The sequence below is a fragment of the Eubalaena glacialis genome, chromosome X (assembly GCF_028564815.1).
Source record: "Eubalaena glacialis isolate mEubGla1 chromosome X, mEubGla1.1.hap2.+ XY, whole genome shotgun sequence".
NCBI lineage: Eukaryota > Metazoa > Chordata > Mammalia > Artiodactyla > Balaenidae > Eubalaena > Eubalaena glacialis.
This window is the reverse complement of record NC_083736.1, coordinates 120275265-120294354: the sequence shown is the minus strand read 5'-3', so window position 1 is coordinate 120294354 and position 19090 is coordinate 120275265. Positions and strand designations below refer to the sequence as shown.

General features: G+C 41.3%; 1 protein-coding gene across 10 annotated transcripts in view; it reads left to right on the top strand.

The window, feature by feature from the left end:
• Window positions 1-3919: 3919 nt before the first annotated feature.
• MBNL3 (muscleblind like splicing regulator 3) overlaps window positions 3920-19090 on the top strand; it is a 105678-nt gene continuing 90507 nt past the window's right edge. For 5 of the 10 annotated variants that reach the window (XM_061179217.1, XM_061179218.1, XM_061179219.1 and 2 more), the window contains exon 1: window positions 5219-5572. The gene's annotated coding sequence lies outside the window, so the exon portion shown is untranslated. Of the gene's footprint in view, window positions 3942-4539; window positions 4607-5004; window positions 5029-5218; window positions 5573-5891; window positions 6024-11163; window positions 11185-19090 lie in introns of those variants that run through there. The other 5 variants (XM_061179214.1, XM_061179211.1, XM_061179213.1 and 2 more) reach the window with 5 other exon arrangements.

Genomic DNA, 19090 nt, shown 5'->3' with positions numbered 1-19090 from the left:
CTCCTCCCTCTTGCATCTCCCTCCCACCCTCCCTATCCCACCCCTCTAGGTGGTCACAAAGCACCGAGCTGATCTCCCTGTGCTATGCGGCTGCTTCCCACTAGCTATCTCTTTTACATTTGGTAGTGCATATATGTCCATGCCACTCTCTCACTTCGTCCCAGCTTACCCTTCCGCCTCCCTGTGTCCTCAAGTCCATTCTCTACATCTTCGTCTTTATTTCTGTCCTGCCCCTAGGTTCGTCAGAACCATTTTTTTTTTTTTAGATTCCATATAAATGTGTTAGCATACGGTTCAAATGCCTTTTTGGCATTTACTGAGATGACCATACATTTTTCCATAATATTGATATTTTTGACTAAATCATCTTTACATTTCTGGGATAAACAATATTTGATCAAGGCTTAAAATTATTTTAGTAAGTTTCTATATTTTATTGGCATCATTTTGATTAAAATGCCCATATCAGTGAGAGGCAGTATGGCATAGCAAGTGTCTGAGTTCAAATCCAACTGGACCCCATAATCACTTAATTCAGTACTGGGTAGTAATTAAAAGCATGGGCCCTGTCATCAGAGACAACTAACTTTGAATCCTGGTTCTGCCACTTAATAGCTTTGCTACTTCGTTACTTTGGATGAGCCTCACTTTCCTGTTCTTAACATGGGGACATAATGATATTTACCTTATAGAGATTACCGTGAGGATCAAATGAGCTAACTTGTGAAAAATGCTTAGTGCAGTGGCTGGCATGGAGTAGTTCCATAGTAAGTGGCTGCTATTATAAAGATCATATGCCTAAGTGATAATAAGCCATGTTTTTCTTTTTTATATCATTCTTATCTTTTGAATCTATTCTTACGTTTTTGTATCATTTTTATCTGTATCATTCTTACCACATTTCCCTCTGAAGAGAATTTTAAGAAATATACCATACGTTTCAGTACTCAAGGATAATTTGTATAACATATCCTTCAAAGGCTTGGGGAAGAAAATCACCTTATAAATCCATCTGGCCTGGGTGTGTTTTGGAGCGTGTGATTCTTTAATATTTCTCCTGTTTTCTTCTGCGTTTATTAGAACGTATTCAGATAATTCTGACAGTTTTGTCCAAGTGAAAGAAAAATATGAATTTCAGAAATTTTCTTTGCAACCTGAGAATGCTGATCTAGTTATTATCTATGTTTGCAATGATTTCAGGATGCAACTAGTTATTGGATGGCCTCATCACTCCTTCTGTAAGAAGTACAGTCTGCATCATTTTACAAAGGGGTTACCTTGGAAGCTGACATTTATTTGACTGTCTAAACCTTTTTAACAACGAGAGTCTGCTGTCTTTTTTTCCTGTTTATCTAATCAGAACCTTTGTGTGAACCCCAACCCCCCAATTCCCAGCTCTGAATGGAAAATGGAAAAGGCTTGTCAGAAATGGATGAATAATCAGTGTCTATAGCCCTTCAACCACCCTTAAATAGCCAGAGGCTTCTGTATGGAGTGGCCACAAATGGTGTCGTGGGGCTGCAGGCTGTGGAGCCATTGCTAGAACAGCAGCAGCAAACAGGACTATTTGCTAATGACATTAGGTGGTGACAATAATTCCACAGGTTCAAAAGAGAAAGGAGGTGCTTCACATTTTTGTGCATAGCACGACCCTGCCCGCATGTCCAATACTGTAGCATCAGTTGACCATCTTTGAAAAAGAATAATAAATGAGTTATGTGCCTTCGCAGAGGAGTAAAAACATAATTCTGGTAGAATAAGTTGAGAGTTCAAAAATCCCTCAAAACCATGGGGCACTGATATCTGAGAGAGTTTTACTTTTCATCATCTTTAAAAACACAGCAACATTTGTTTGGTGGTGGATTACAATAATCCTTTTGTTACTAAACCATTACATAACTTTTAGAATTCTTTCCTGCATCCATCCAAGTTAATTAGATTTATTGGAAGAACAGGCCACTTGAGAGGCTGCTACATCCTTACCTACAGTCTTAGCTTTACATCTGTATGTGTGTTAAGACATAACGGAGAGTACATTCCCTAAGCGTATTTAAATGTTTGCTTACCTGCTCTATTTGACTGGCTGCAGGGAGAGGGACAGGAGTGAAAATTTAAATCCAAGTAATGTGAAGCACTGACCTTTGAAGATCCATTAGGAGCAGTGGTTCTGAGGCTAGCCCAAAATGCAACGAGAGAAGTGTAAGTTATTCAGAGACTATAATGCACATACATTGTTTTAAGAACTCATCTAGTGGATCAGCGAGTACACAACTTGATTTTTCCTGGGTCGTGCCCCCAATCACACCGAAGGAAAAGAGAAGAAAAGAAAACGTTGTCTAGCTCTACCCACTCCACTAAAGTGGAAACTAATTCCAAGGTGAGTCTACCCCAGAGAGCAAATGGGCCCTTTTAAAATGCTGAGGGGAGGGGACAGCAATTTCCTACTGCCTTTGAAAACACTCCCTAATGATCTGGTGGCATGGAAATGTGCCTGGCTTCATTTGTCACACCACCCTGGATTCAAGGAGGACAATTTACCAGGCTCAAATTTGTTTATAAGGTTGTTCTCCCCTTCAGTGTGGAAAAGAGAGAATAATAAAATCTCATTTGCAACTTTCACTGGTCAGAAATTTCCAGCAGGAGACAGTGTTGAAGCTGTGCTATGTCGAGAACCAGCAAACTGACCTACTTGTGACCTGAAATTTACGATAAAACAATTATTTCAGCCATGCAATAACAATAAAATCAAGCCAGCTTGTGTGGGATTAGGGAAAGCCAGAGTGTCCCACAGGAGATGTGGTTTGCCACGGTGGGCAGAGGTAAGGGAACCGGTGTTGACCCAAGTTATGTTTAGCATAAAGACTCCCTTGTTGACTCACTGTGATAACAGTTCCTCATTTGTTGGATCATTGGGTATAAAGTTATATAATTCAGCCTTGCCCTTCTCTCCAGCCTACTGTGGTAGCCAACACCTCTTACTTTTAGCTATGGCAGTTCCTGGACTGCAAAAGCCATTTCCTATATGTCAGCCAACTTTGACTTTTAGAGTAGGGCAGGTCATTTGGCAAGTTGGAAGGGAGGTGGGGAAAGGTGGTTAGGAATGAAAGTGTCTTTTTTCCCTTTTTTTCAGATAACTAGAAACTCCTGCCTTCTGTTTGACTTATGCTAGGATTCTACCCAGTATTACAAACCTATCAGACACCGCCCCTGCACGTTGTCCTGATAACTTTCACAGTGTTTGTCAGATGCCACAGAGGGTTTTTCTCAATTATTTAAAGAGCAGTTTGTGCCAGTGTTCTCCTTCCAACCATTATGATCCTGCTCCTATTATCCCACATTTAACAGTGATTGATTTCTTGCCTAATATTAGCTGGAGAATTCTATTTGGATCAGTCGGGCAGAATTTTTTAAAACGCAATGAGCCTGAGAATTCACTCCACTCTTCTATCTCACTGCTGCTTAAATATCTCCTGCGATGTTTTTGCACTTTCTGCAGAGCATGTAGAACTCTGTACTGGGGTGAAGCAGTTCATTGCAGGAAAGCAGCCCATGAATTGCTATGAGCTTGTCACTGAGGATCCTGCATATGTGTGTGTTTTCAGCTACAACTGTCCTCCTAATATTAAATAAAAGCATGCGTTTATTATTGTGGGGCTCCAATTAAGGGACAGCTGGTGTTCCTATTACACTTGCATTAAATCGAAACTTGTAATTTAGCTATCCAGATGTACATTATTTTAAGTCAAAATATATAATTGCATTTGCTTTGTCCATTTGTCATTCAAAAGTATCTGGTACCCTACCTTAGGGCTCCTCCTACCCTTCAAACTCCGTTAAAGAGGGGGAACTATTCGCACAGATCAAAGATTCCCTTTCTGAGGTTAGCGTCTTAAAGGGAAATAAAGGATTTATAGAAGGGACAGGACCCAGGAAGGCAGCTGGTGAGTACTGGTGAGTATATATATATATATATATATATATATATATATATATATATTTTTTTTTTTTTTTGCCTTCAGTGGGCAGACATATTTATTGACTAAGGTCATTTTTGGAATTACCTATTTCACCTTACCTGTATCCGAAGTGACTATAAAAGTACAGCTTTGAACCACACAACAATTTCTCGTTGGCACTTCTGTTCCTGCAGCTCTAGAAACTTTGCTGCCTCCCTCCCCCGCCCCCTCCGGGGCTGTGTGCAAGCTCTGTTTGTTCTCGCTTTTGTAAAACCTGAGCCTTATGATTTGTCCCCCCTCCCCTTCCCTTAACAATGAAATGACAAAAAGCCTTTGCAGCGGGGGCTGGGCCGGCGGGTTGGGGGGAAAAGGCGCCACACCCCCTGAGAATAAAGCCCGCGCTTCGCTCCGGGAGAACCGTGCACGAATGAACGAACCACACAAAGAATATATTTGGCGACGGAACAGCGCCCTACAGGAAGAAAGTGCCCGCACTCAGAGCGGGATCCGGCGCGCGACTTTTTGGCGGTCTCCGGGAGCAGCGAGAAGGAGGCGGAGGACAGAGAGTCCCGGCCTGGGCGCGGGAGCGGGGGCAGCACGCAGCCCCATTCCCACGCGTCCGGGGCTGGGAGCGGCGCGCGCTGGGCCAGGTGAGGTAGGCGTAGGCGGCGGCGGGGCCGGTGCGGGGTGTGCCACGCTACCTGGCCGGGCGGGGCGGGGCGGGGCCGGGCGGCCGAGGGCGGCAGCGCGCCGCCTCGCAGCCCGGGAGCGCCCGCGCGCCACTCCACTGCCCGGCGGAGTTTGGCGGGAGTTGCCGTTGGGGCGCCCGAAGCCCCCTCGCCGGCACCGTGCCCTCGGCGCGCCGCGCGTGTGCCGGGCGCGGGGCACGGCGAGGGCCTGCCCGCCGCAGGGGCCTGGGCCGCTGGGTCGGCGGGCGCTGCCGGGGGCCGGCCGGCGGAGGGCACGCCTTTGGCTGCGGCCGGGCGGGGTTTGGACCGGGGTTGCCATGGCAGCCGCTCGCCCGGCCCGGAGCCCCACGCCCGCCTGCCGCTGGGGAGCCGGGGAGCTCTAGGTGTGCTCCAAGTGGACTAAACCAAGCGCTAGGGAGGCGCGGGGAGGGCCGGCCCGGGTTCCGCGCTGTTCCCCGGCCCGCCCGCCGGCCCCGGGGAAGGGCCCCGAAGTAGTCGAGTAAAAGAAAATCTTCTGGCCTCTGGGCCCGAAAGGAGGCTCGCCAAAGCACGGGGGTGGGGGGAAGAGGGGATCCGAGGGATTGTCGCCTCCGTCCGCGAGTCCCCGTGTGCGTGTCTCTCGCTTGCCATTTTATACCCCACCGCGGCCGACTCGGAGCCGGGTTGCCCGTCCCAGCCCTGAAGTTCTGTAGGTGGGGCGGGCTTTAATTTGCTTATATCTAATGATTTCAGGAGCCTCGCTTTAAAATGGCGGCATTGAGTATCCACCCCTGCTAGAGGCTCTCCCGGCACCGGGGCCACCTCGCGCAGCGCTGCTTTTGCTTCTGCCGCTAACAGATGGCATGTGCCGCTGTCGCTGCCGCTGCCCCCGCCGCTGCCGCTGAGAGCGGGACCCCTTAGGCTCTGGGTTCGCAGTAGCAGCCGAAGGTAAGGCTGGCGAGGAGTTGGGGTTGGTGAGCGTGGCTGCCTTCCTAGGACGCCGACGAAATCGAATGCCTTTTAAACTTTATTTTTCAAAATGGCAAAGAGAAGGAAAAGTAATCCTGCAACTTTTTGCAATTTTAGGGCTTTGATCTTTCTTATTGTTCTGCTTCCTTCTTTCTTTTTTTCCTTTCTTTTTACTTCTTCCTTTATATATATTGTATATATAACATATATATAATATATATTTTGTAATTTAAAGGAACTTGCATGGCATATTATCAGCAAATGCTTCTAGCCACTCATTTCCCCGTGGCCATGCGATATCGTGGGCAGTGCCCCAGCTTTCATGCTGAGCCGTGTCTCTTCCCGCTCTGGATCAACACATTTGGGCAGCTTGCTTTTACTACCGGCATCTGAAGGGCCTGAAGGTAGATTTTAGGAGACTATTGAAAAGGTAACTTTAATTTTTAGCGTTCACACAAATAGCTCTTATGGTCAGAAAATGAAATTAAATCAAGACGAGCAACCCAAGTTAACATTCAGGTGATTCAATTGTGTAGTTTTATCATTAGTAGACCTACTGTGTGTTTTTCTGTCTACTGACTATTGATTGGTATAGATTGATACAACAGTGAGGGTGAATTTATTGTTGCTGTAATTAAGGTAGTGTGTTTTCCGAAAGTTCTTTTTTCTTAGGTGTTCCTTAAATGCTAGTGTTTATGAACTTGGGCATGGATCCCCACAGCCTAACGCTACACATGTATTGAGTTCATGGGAAACCATCAATTAAAACAAAACTATTGCAAGATTTAATTTTGAAATGGTTGATAATTTTTCGCTCTGTTGACTCCCTGGTTTAATGTCTTTGGGTGGTTACTGATATAATGGTTGGAAAGTAGACTGTTGAAATAGCTGTACAAAAGACTAGACATCGGTGTTTAATACAATGGACCTGAGGTTTTTTTTCCCTTTGATGAAAGGCATATTGTCAATGAAGCTTAACAGAGACCTCAGATTTTTCTAGTTACATTCACATTTTCCATTTTGCCTATGAAAATCTAGTCCTTAATGGGTTTTTAAAATAAATTTATTTATTTATTTATTTATTTTTGGCTGAGTTGAGTCTTTGTTGCTGGGCACGGGCTTTCTCTAGTTGCAGCGAGCAGGGGCTACTCTTCGTTGCGGTGCATGGGCTTCTCATTGCAGTGGCTTCTCTTGTTGCGGAGCTCGGGCTCTAGGTGTGCGGGCTTCAGTAGTTGTGGCTCGCGGGCTCTAGAGCACAGGCTCAGTAGTTGTGGTGCACGGGCTTAGTTGCTCCGTGGCATGTGGGATCTTCCCGCACCAGGGCTCGAACCTGTGTCTCCTGCATTGGCAGGCGGATTCTTAACCACTGCACCAGCAGGGAAGCCTTAATGTTTAAATACTTTTAAAAGTTGTTTTAAAAATGTTTCTCAATATGTAATACTTTGGGGGGATGCTTTCATATTTATTGAAACTTCCCTAAACACAGCCTAAAAGGGCTTCTGCCCATAGCCCAGCTGATACTATTCTACCTCTGTCCACTTTTGACTTCTCCCAAAGCAGTAGAAGCTACTTGGCTGGCAGATTCTCCTGTTGTTAAATTAAGCAAGCTTCTGGGGAGTGGCGGGGGAAAAGAGATTGTTTTGCACTTATTAGAAATGGTGCAGTTTTGCTGCCCAGGTGCTGTAGTGTGCCTAAAAAGAACTGAACTGTTTGCAGTGGAGTTACTATGTAATCCGTTTTCCAGATTATTGTTGGGAGAAGTGTTTGGGGCAGTTCATTGCTTCACATCTGAAAGGAGAGTTCCTCCTGCAGGTAGAGAAATAGATACTTGCATTTTTGCAAGAGAGCAGGGGTGACCAAAAGCAACTTCCCCCATTTTTAGTGATTACATCCTTAGATTCCAGCTCATGAAGCTTTGCTTCCTCATGTGCTGCCTTGTTGCTGAATGACTTTGGACCAAATGCATCCTTAAAAAGGGGGTGCCAGGGGGGTGCTAAACCTTGGGCCCAGAACAGACAAGCTGAACTAGTGTCAGAGACATTAGGAAGACATTTTGCCAGTTAAACATTCTGTGGCTTCACATAGTGATGAGATTGGAGACCTTGAGTGAAAACAAGTGAAGGAGTTTGTCAGAAAAAAAAATATTTTGAGAGAGAATTGATATAGTGCTGGGCTAGGGGTGGTGACTGAATGTTTCGCTCTATTTCGAAGAGCTACTTCATTTCTCTAATTTCCTTCGCTGCTTTAAGCCCTCATAATGATTCCCAGGACTATTATAAAGTCCCTTTTTCCCCTCAACTGTCCACTCAAGGCATTTCACAACAGCTGCTTTTTAAGGGGGATGAAACCTATGATTCTGAGCTGGTATCCGAATTCTCTTTGGTAATCTCCTGAACCTGCCTTTTACCTAAGCAATGCTTTGCACAAATTAGGTGCTTAATAAATGTCGAGTTAAAAAGAAAAATGAGTAGTCGGTAAACTCACAGAGGAGCAGATTTTGTGCACAGCTTTTAATTTAAACAGAAGATTTTCTGTTTTTTGTGAGCTGGCAAGAACCTCAAAATTTGAAGTAATTTAGAACAGCATTCCCCTAACTGCTTGCATTTTATTTGCCTCATGGGTTCTCTTGCTTCTCACCGCAATGCTAGGCACTTGTGTAATTCATCCTTCTGACCAGTAGGTGTATTATTATCTGCCCAGCTCTACCATATGAAAAAGTAATCCCAGCAGCCTGGGGAAGAAAGGTTTTGTCTTTGGAGGCTGTACAGTACTGCACGTGCTGGAACAGTGGCCATATGTGGGCTGCTGTTCAGATGCTGACAGCGTAGTTGGAAGCACAATTTTGTTCTCCACCCAACTGCCTTTATATGCGAGACGGAAGGGAAGGAAAGAGGAGAGTGAGAAACCCTAACGTGATGAAGATTTAACTTCCGAAAAATGTACATTTATCCTGCTTAACAGCACAGTCAATTCAGGAAGGTGGCAGAATTGTTCTGTTTTGAAATAAATCACGTCGTCTGATAGGATTACAAACAGGGATTGGGGCCTAGCAGACAAGAATAAATTACAGTCTGTGTTTGACAAGTAATTTGATCCTGTAATTAAAGTTAGATAATGGTCACTGCCATGTTAAAACTATCAGGTGTCTGAAAGAGCAGTCAAGCTCCACTCCCCTTGACTTCGTTAAGGTGCTTCCATACAGTTGAGTTTTCTTATAACAATGTCTAGTAGGGTGAACAAATGGATTTTTCTCCCATTATAAATGTATGTGATGTCAAGAAAGTAGAAATCAGAAGTTTTGTTTCTCTGGGGGATTTTTCTGCCTCTCCCTACGTGTGACGCAGTTCTCGATTCAGAAAATAGAAAGAAACCCATGCCTCAGATAAAATGAAGTGGGCCTTTTTCCTCTAAGAGAATAAACTGTTTGGGAGCAAGTAGTTTAATTGCCAACCAACCCAAAACAAACAAATACAAATTATGATCCAAAAGAAAGCAATTAAATCTGTATTAATGTAGGCTTTTAGATCTTAAGGAATCCAGATGGTCTGTGGCATTCTGCTCTTCCTGAATGGTTATATATTGCCTCAAGACAGCCAAATGACAATGTTGGAGAGGCAACTCCGAGAATTAGAATAAATAAGTTATCAGTTACATTACCAGGTGTTAATGACATCCATGTGACCTAAAAGGGATCAGAAAAGTTTTTTTTTCCAGATCATTCTAGTAAAGACAATATAAAACCATCATTTACTTCTACTTGGTTTTAAATAGAGTGACAGTGTTTTTAAAAGAGTGATGGAGAAATAATGCAATCTGGGAAGAGGGACCTTATTTTTATTTGAGAAATAAAGGTACTCCCAAGTTGTCTGGGCACATGAAAGCACACACATGTGCACACATGTGCAAATTAGTCTTCATTTTAGGACAATTTATACAGCCGTGCATTGATTTATTCCTGGAAGATTATGGGAAAAATACCTATTTTTACAGCAATCCTCTGACTCTAAGAATGAAAGAAAAAAAGTTTCTTTTTTTAAAAGCATTCATAATAAATGCTTGTATTACATGATTGCTCTCCGAGGCTCTGTATGTTCAACTTCAGTCAGTTAACTTTCAGAGAAAGGATACATTGATCACAACTCAAGAGGAAACAGAAATGAAAGGAAGCTTGATTTAAGCACGTGTGTGTGTGTGTATATATATATGTAAGTGAATATACATATGAATGTATATAACATGTACATTGTATATAACATGTATGTTGTGTATATTCACATACGTATGTCACACACGTATATATATATATATTTTTCTCCCTCTATATGTATATGATCCTTTTCAAGAAACTCAAGCATAGTAACCCCAGAATTCTTTATAATAGCCATGAGAACAAAGTGTTAAGGGGTAAAAAGGAGACCGATGAAAGATTTAGGAATCAATTAGGCACGCTTGTTAAAATATTATGTCCACTCTCAAGTCCTTCCTCCATCAGCATTAAGTTGGCTCATGAGTAGAAGGAGTGCTTTGTTTCTGACGTTAGGCAGGAGTTTGTTTTATGCCCACGCAGTGGGTGAACTTGAGGGCCTCAGAAGTAAAGGGCCTCCAATTGAGAAAGGCAGTCTGGACAGAATTGCAGGAGGTTGGTATTAGACTTCCGGCAGGCTCTGTGATCTCCTTAGGCCGTGGGGGCATCCTAGAGACTGACAGTTTGCTGGATCTTGTTTTCCAGTGTGGATCACTCAAATTAGCTTAAAATTGTCCCCAACAGTTATTTTTTGAATCTCGAGCTTCTTGGCATTGCCCACAACTGGTGTGGAAATCTGAAAATGGTTTCTAAGGCTTATTCAGGTTTCCTTGAATGTATGAGTAACTCCTTATTAGGCAAGTTCCTGGGTCTCCTTACCTCATATCACCAGTGCCTGGCACATAGTAGGCTCTCAGTAACACTTGGTTAAGTAAATGGGAGAATAGTCTTTCTAACTTGTTCTTTTATTTTATGAACAGCCTTCCGGGTGATTTCAGGTAGCATTATCTATTTTTTATTGACAAAATAACACAACAACAAACAGAATATCCTGCTGGAGGCGTTGATAACAGCTCTCTCACAAGTCCAGGGAAAAGCAAGCAATGGCAACCTTTGGGCTGAGACCTCGAGGAGTAGCCTGAAAGCCAGTTGCTCTTTTTCTGTCACCTGTAGTTGCATTTAGTATACCTCCAGCACATCCCGGAGAAATCAGTCTGCAACAAGAAGTTATACAGAAACAGTCCTTCAAATCATTTCACCAGATAAAAAAAGGAACAAAATCAGAAATACCGTGACTCAGTTGCCTCATGTCATGTATAGTTTAGAAAGTGATGAAGTCAGACAAAACCCAAAAAGGACACTGAGAGCTGTCTCATTTTCAGTCAAACACTGATTGCCCATTTAGAGGGTGAATTTGCATAGGTTTTTATTTACCAAGATACAGGTATGAATAGCGCCTCTTTTTACTGTGTCCAGAAAGCAAGGTCCACACAGTGGAAGAGACAAGAGCTGCCGTTTCAGATCCACCACAATCATCTTTTGTGCCCGGAGGACCATCAGTCTTTAGGTACAGCTTTTGTAGTCTCTCCTTATATAGCAGCATGAAGAAACCAAACAAGGGGGTGTTTTTTTTGGGGGAGGGTGGCCTGTTAGCAAAAAATGAGAGTGAAAGAACCAGAGAGCTTGCATTTCACTTTTTGTTTTTAGTCTTCAACCTTCACGCGGGAAAACAAAACAAAGCAGAACAAAAGCACCATGTACAATATTAGCTTGGGCATATATCCCATAGTGTAATTCCTCAGTTTTTTGCTTTACAAACTGAGAAACTGAGATTGTCACCTAATGTTAAGGTGGCTGCTTTATTATGATTGGATTCATGTACTATATAGTGGTTTTTCTGAGTTCTATTTAAAACGTATAGAAACACGCTCAACCAGAGGCATGGCACAGTGGCGGAGATCACATTTCACCTCAGCACCCAACTGGAGTTTGCGTTTGTCCTCTGAAAAGCAGGCATTCAATAAATGGCCCGATTGTGGGTGCTATTTTGTTAAAGAACACGTTGATGTTTCCCCAAATTCTTGCTATCTGTGATAGATGAGGATTCCAAAGAAGAGGAGTGGATTCTTTTCAGAAGTGATTTTGAGAAAAATGTAAACTCCCAAGTCGTTGATGTCAGCATTTTTCCTAAGTAATTGGATAGCACGAAGAAAAACCTTATTAGCTCACCCAGAAGTATGAAGTGAAAAATAGTACAGATTATAGGGTCACATTTTATTTCTAAGGGCTTCAAATGCAGAAAAACATGGGGGGGGGCGTGGTCGAGGAGGTGCCCTGTAATCTGATCTGTTTCATGAATGCCTATAGCAGTGGCCTGAGCCACAGACAGGGGCAATGTCAATAAGCGCTCTGCGGCTTTCTGAAGCCAGGGTCTGGGCTGGAATCAGATTGACAGGCTCCCCAAGGGAAGGCATTTTTTGAGAAAGACATTAGAGTTTGGCGGGACTTTGGCCAACTAGCTGCCCTGCTACCATTTATTAATCCTCTTCCTCAGAGAGATAAACCTGGTTTTGCTGGGGGACTCATTCGGACATACTGTAGCAATAATACGAGGGCAAAATGCTTGTACTTTCCAACTGAAACTTCCCCTCCAAAGCTCTTTTGTGACTGAGAAGTTGACAGGCTGGAGAAATGTGACACAGGGCTTGGCATTTCACAGTGCTAGAAAAAGAAGGGAATACCTCCGTATGTTGTGAAGAGTGTGGTGATAATAACAAAGGATCTAAAATGTGATTCCCTTAGAGAGCTCTCATACATGCACATACTTTGAAGTTGCACAAGTCATGTTGTGGGCTGGTGAGAGAGAGAAAGAGACAGAGAGTCAGAGTGAGAGAGAAACCAAATTTACGAAGCTAGTTCCTCTTCTCTGGGATATTGTAGTCTGCGGTTCTCTCTTACTAATCAGATGCATGCAAATTGTGGTTCTGAAAATAAACCCAAAATTAACAGGAAACATCTAAGCTATCTAATGTCTGATTCTGAGCACTTTTACTTTTCCTAATGTGGTCTGTTATTCCTGTATTCATTAAAAGTGCAGAAGTTCAAGTGACTGGTTGTATGACCTGTGCTAAGGAAAATTTTTTGGAAAAGTTACATTTTTCACTTGCAAGCTTAGATCCTCTAATAGCCCTCCTCATTGCCCTTCCATCTATCCCCAAATAAATTTCCATAATATTTTTAGCCACCTATGAAAACAGTTCAGACGGAGGTACTGAGAAATGGTGACAAGCAATGACAGGAAATGCCGTTTGCGCTGGTCTCCTTCATAACTTAGTGAGGCCACAGCTGGCTGATTTGCTTTTAACTTCCTGTTTGGGGGCTACTTGGGTCAAAAGTAGCAGTGTTTTCTGTATAGAGATTTTTTTTGGCTTTATTCTGTAGGGCCACGATAAATCTGTCACTGGACTGCATGTTTTGTATATTTTATGGACTATCATGTGGTTTGAGTTTAATTTGGAAGGCAGTGCTTTTACAATCAAGAGTCCCCCCACCACCACACACACACGTGCAGCTTTAGGGTCTGGGGTTGCATGGGCCTTTGAAAGTTTATAGCTCTATTTACACAATAGTGATTGCTGAGAAGGGCATTTCCTGCCAGTTAATGACTGGTCGGAAAGGCCAACAGTCCAAATCCAGGGAGAGAGGACCATTCATTAAATGCCACTAAGGGACCAGGGCGCTTTTATCACGAAGTGGTGAGGAGAAAGTGAAAACGCAGTCTGCCTTTTGAAGAGCCCAAAGCAGCGCCGGCAGAACTAGATACGGATGTGCTGCCTTGTGGTATGAAGAACGGAGCTTCTTTTCATGACAGGGACCAACTGACTTTCCCACAGGGTGCCAAATCAAGACGTGCGTGAGGAGGGCATTTCCTTTAGGTTGATGACCCAGTGGAGAGGGGACAAATAAAGATAAGGGCCCTGAACTTGCCAAGTATTAGCTGCCTGAAAATAGTCAACTCACAGGTGTTAACAGCTACCTTAAAAACCTTTAAGATCACATGATTGAATTTCCTAATTGGTTGAATAACTGATCATTGCCAAAGTGGGCAAGAATTTAGGGATGGAAAGAATGATCTCTTTTCAAGGTCAGTTTAGCAGGACACCGATATTCCGTTTCAATTCCCTAATATAAAGAAAAGGTAAATAATATGTATGAAGAATGCTTTGCCTCTTGTGGAAGCACCTTTGAGGGCTGTAATATTAACCATTTAACCTAAGACATTCCCAGGAAACAGTTTTGTCCGCAGCATAATTCTTGCCTGCTATAAAGCAGCTGAGGTGTGAAGAATTTGGCATTGATTTAGAGCAAAAACAGAATAGGAACGAGATTAGGTTCACATCCAGGAATTACTGACTTCCTGGCCTGTCCTTTGCTCCCTTAGCTTCCTAAGCCTTCAATTTGCTAAAATGTTAAATGTTTATAAAGGATAAACATCCATTCTAATAAGTTCTTTAATAGATACCTCCACATAAGGGAGGTTGTGGGACACCCTGACTTCAGAACTTGGCTTGGTCCTTTACCTTGAAATTTTCTTTCATATCTACCAAATTTGGTGGGGGAATGGCAGGGGTAGACTGGACCTCTAAAATACGGGCCATCATAATAGGCCAGACACCTGGGTTTCTTCATGGGATTGAGAAATCTGTCACAGGCGGCACAAACCAAATATTAAGTTTCATTTTTGGGTCTGGAAAATGTCATTACATGCTTTTTAAATAGTCAGTAATCCAAAGATTGCTGGTCATAACCAGTTCAAAAAATAAAAGTTTTCCAAAGTTTAAAACACGACAAATGAACTGTATACCAGTTACTGTTGTTATTATTAGATGAGGCCTCGAGCACATTTATAAACAAAGAAATGACTTGGATGAACTAAAAAAAAGTTTGAAAACATGATTTTATTATTTTGAGCATTCTTGGATTTGAATGTTAAGATACACTAAAATTCTGCGAGCTCAGATTAAAGACAATATTCTGATTTACAAAATGTTTTGGATTAAGAACAAATAAGGTTCTTCTGAGTAGATGTCCTATAACCTGAATTAACACACATTTGTAATTAGCAACACAGCTGCATTTAAATAATGATCCAGAAACCTTAGAAGTATCTTGTTCTAGGAGTTTAAGTACCCCTTCCATCTTCTTGACATCATGTTTTGTTTAGCAAACCCTTTCTTTGTAGGTTATCCCAAAATATATTTCAAGCTGGTTCGGATTCAGTTACCACAGTCTGTACTAGTGGCCTCAAAATTAATGAAGATTTACCCTACTATAAGTGAAGCCAATACCATTACCTTGTGGCGTGTGAAAAGTCTGTTCTATCAGTGTAGTCTTCAAGTGGTGGGCAATAAGTCATTAGTGCATAATGAAGTCTGTTTAGTAGGTTATGACTAACATTACTTTTAAACAAAATTGAATAAAATATATAGCAAGAAAACATCGGAATATATCATGTAGTAAGCTTAGATATTTTTTTGTGAGACTTATTTCAGATCTATGCACATACATACTTAGTTAGGATGTAAAATGTATTTCTTACTATTTGTTGCTGTTGAAACGGTTTAAAAGTCAATGTTTTAGTAGATGTTATTTCAAACCAGGTCAGAAATGTTTTTTCCTCTTTTTTCTGAAGGGAAAGTGGTCAAGGGATACTGGGGGCTTGGGTGCTGACATACTGAATGATGTTGGTTAAGTACCTTCACAGTTGTGTGTCTGTTTTTCAAACTGAGAAGTGAGGCATATTGCTGTAGGAATGCTGTAAGATTTAACGTCTATGATATGTTGTAGTCCTGAGGGTATACACTTTATGTAAGTATTATGTATTTACCAAGTGATATTGATAGACCATGAGACACAGAAAATAATGCTAGCTAGGAACAGAAGACAAAAAAGGACATCTTAGAAAAACAACAACAATAGCTAAAAATCTTGGGATGGCTGGGTGTGAGGCACTTGTAGCAGCAAAAGAATAGTTAAAAAATTTAAATGTAGAAAAAAGCCCACATTAATATAAGATGAGTTTAATGAGTTCAAAAATTGGTTTTGGTTTTTACAAATCGAAAATGGTCATATCAAGAGAGAGGAAAGCTGATTTTTAAATAAATATAAATGTACACATTTACCATGTGTTGGAAGAAAACCTGTGGGTGGCTATTTTCTTCTGCAATGAACAAAGGCACACATTAAAATGAATTTTAAAACTGTGGATGGGAGGCATAATCCAAGAGTCTGTTAAATATACCTAGGATATTGATGGGAATGATTACACAAATAAAGACAATGGTAGTCACATAGCCTTTCTAATTACTTTTTTGTTCTGATGAGAATTAAGCCCAGCAGTAGGAAAAAAAAAAAGATTTACTCACATGAGGTACTGAGTATAATCCATTAAGAGACTGGAGACCACCTTAGAAATCTGGACAATTTGTGCATATTCCTTTGAATTAGATCATTGTGAGGGGGAGGAAAATATTGCCTTCTGGGGTACTGTTGCATCTCTCCAGTACGTACGATCATAAGGATCTTGTCCTTACCCACCCACCCCCATCTCCAGTTCTCTGCCAGTGCCATGAAATCTCTTTTATGGCTGAACATGCTGACTTCATTCCCAAAGGTCTTCCACTGTGGACATCTTTCAGAGCCTTAATGCACTGCTGCTTTCTCCACACGGAGAATTTGAAATGAAATTAGGCTTTTCATCGCAGACATTTAAATGTTAAACTTAAGTTACTGCTCTGGAAATAAAATACAGTCTCAGCTGTAATCAGTTGGTAACTAAATTCTGTCAATTGTAAATGAGTTCTTATCTCCCTCTTCAGATATACCATATTTAAAACTTGTTAAGAATAGAGAAAGGCTTACACATCTAATGGTTGTGTAATTAGCAATCAATTTATTAAATGGGATGTAAAACAAATTAAGCACTATAATAAAGTGTTATACCATCACTGACAAAAACGTTCCATGCATTACTCTATTCATGATGATAAAAACTAAAAAATGATGGATTAATCTGCATGCATTTCCCGATCTTTGGAGCGACAGGTTTTAACTATTTCTTATTCTGTTTGTTAAAGCTGTTTAGAGAGCACTAATATGTATGTTTTTAGGCCACAGGATAACTCTGCCTATAGCATCTGTTTCACCATAAACAACATTTTAGTAGCGTAGAGTAGGTAGAATAATATGTGGGCAGTTTAAGTGTGAGTTATTCAGGATTTTCAGTTGCAACAAGCATGTGGTTGTTTGTATGTTTTGGGCAAACAAAATTAGTCATTGGTTTGGGGTGTCAGCTACTTTTTAAAATTTTTAAATTTTTTATACAATTTTAAAGGTTACACTCCATTTACAGTTATTACAAAATATTGGCTATATTCCTTGTGTTGTACAGTACATCCTTGAGCCTTTCTTATACCCAATACTTCCCACTCCCTCACCCTTATATTGCCCCTCACCTCCCCACTGGTAGCCACTAGTTTGTTCTCTGTATCTGTGAGTCTGCCTCTTTTTTGTTATATTCACTAGTTTGTTGTACTTTTTAGATTCCACACATAAGTGATATTATACGGTATTTGTCTTTCTCTGTCTGACTTATTTCCCTTAGCATAATGCCCTCCAAGTCCATTCATGTTGTTGCAAATGGCAAAATATCATTCTTTCTTATGGCTGAGTCGTATTCCAATATATGTATTTATTTTTATTTTTAAATTTTATTGAAGTATAGTTGATTTACAATGTTGTATTAGTTTTGGGTGTACAGCAAAGTGAGATATATGTGTATATATATATATGTATGTGTGTATATATATATATATATATATTTTCAGATTCCCTTCCCCTGTAGGTTATTACAAAATATTGAATACAGTTCCCATGCTATACAGTAGGTCCTTGTTGGTTATCTATTTTATATATAGTAGTGTGTATATGTTAATCCGAAACTCGTAATTTATCCCTCCCCTTTGGTAACCATAAGTTTGTTTTTGAAGTCGTTTCTGTTTTGTAAATAAGGTCATTTGTATCATTTTTTTAGATTCCACATATAAGTGATATCATATGGTATTTGTGTTTATCTGTCTGACTTACCTCACTCAGTATGATAATCTCTAGGTCCGTCCATGTTGCTGCAGATGGCATTATGTCATTCTTTTTTTGTGGCTGAGTAGTATTCCATTTTGTGTGTGTGTGTGTGTGTGTGTGTGTGTGTATACATATCACATCCTCTTTATCCTTTCATCTGTTGATGAACACTTAGCTACTTTTTTCACTTTAGCCCTGTGGGTCTTTTTTGTGAATACTTGGCAAATTAATAGTGATAAGAAAAAGCTATGGAAGAAGGTGTGCTAAATCCAACTAAACCCCAAGCTGTCATTCATTTCACACATCATCCTAGCTTTTCTCAGTCTGTGAAATATTATGATCCCTTGTGTAACACATCTGTCAAATTTCATTTAAAACTTCAAGGTATACATGGAACACAAGACCTTCGGCAGGTGAGTTTATTTTGAATGAAAATTTCCCTCAGAAGGCAATGAGACTGTGAGGGCAAACTGTCTTCTAGAATGAAGAAGGAAGATGGAAAGAAAGAAAGAGATGCTAGATTTGCTAGTCTTTTGCTTGGATAATTCCTTTTACCATATTCCTCATTTTCGTGGGACCCTATTGGCCAAAAGAAAATTAAGATGTTGGTATTGCTGTTGGCAGAGTTTTTCCTAACTGATAAGTGAGGAAAACCTCTTGGTTCCAAGAATCACCACCATTAGTGCTTTCAGGAAGCCTGCAACGATTGGACATAAGAAAAACAAAAGCCTGGTCATCTCAGCTCCAGGACAGGAGCTCTGGTTCCTGTTGTTCCTCATGTTGGGTAATAATTCAAACAAAACAAAACAAACCCCTCTTGAAATGAGAGGTTGGTTGGTTGGTTTGTTCTTAAGTGAAAATAAGCTGGGTTTCCTTGAATCCCTGTAGAAGGAGTGTTGTGAAGCACACATGCAGACTTCGGAGTCTTCAAATTTTTAGCTGCCTAGAGCAGGACAGAACTTAGGTAATAAGAAGTCAGAAAGTAGAATCAACAACCATTGCTTTTGTGTCGTTAAGGGTCTGTTTCTGACTTGCTGGGTGTGAATACTGGTATAGAACTTAACCACGTGAGATGTCAGAGGCCTGAGACTTCCCTTGACACCTTCTTATGCTGGCAGGCCCAGACAGGGTGACATTGGCTCTTGGAGTTCTTGGGTGGCAGTGCTTATTACCACCTTCGCCTCCAATCTTAATATCTGTAGGCAGGAGTTTATATATAGGAATAAAATTTGAACCCCCATTTTCACACCCAATAAGAACGTCCTATAATAGATGTTTAGAGTCAACTGACATTTATCGAATAGTTACTGTAGCCAGATGCTCTGCTAGGTGCT